Consider the following 564-nt stretch of genomic DNA (forward strand, 5'->3'; position numbering starts at 1 on the left):
TCCCAAAAAACCATGATATGGCCCCGTGGCCTGGGGTTGAAAAATCTCTTTCCATGAAAAAAATTTTAGTTTTAAACACATTACATAAAATGATAACTTCTGTGACCTTGTTTTATATGTGTGTGTCAGTTTGCCAAAAATATATATACACATTGATATATACATATATATACACACACACTTTTAAGAGATGTTATCTGTATATTTTCAAAGTTGAAATGCAGGTACCGTTACTGGTCAAGTGTAACTAGCTTTGCTACACACGTGCATTTTGCTTGCAATATAAACTTTTTGAGATTGATCTACTTTACTTCCCATAATATCTCTTAAAATATGTATACATATTTTGGTACCCCTGGTATATGTATGTATATATGTGGAGAAAGAGAGAGCGCACATACGGGAATAATCATGGCTACACACATCCACTGGATATACACAATATACTTAGTGTTGTCAGTTCTCTCACAACACACCTGTGTATGTAACAGATACTGCTGTCACACCTGGTGGCTGGTGCACATTCTGTTAATGCAATTTGGGTGGTCCTCTTTAAAAAATAAA

Source organism: Otolemur garnettii, unplaced genomic scaffold, assembly GCF_000181295.1.
Source record: "Otolemur garnettii isolate 467f Iridium unplaced genomic scaffold, OtoGar3 scaffold00063, whole genome shotgun sequence".
NCBI classification, from domain to species: Eukaryota; Metazoa; Chordata; class Mammalia; order Primates; family Galagidae; genus Otolemur; species Otolemur garnettii.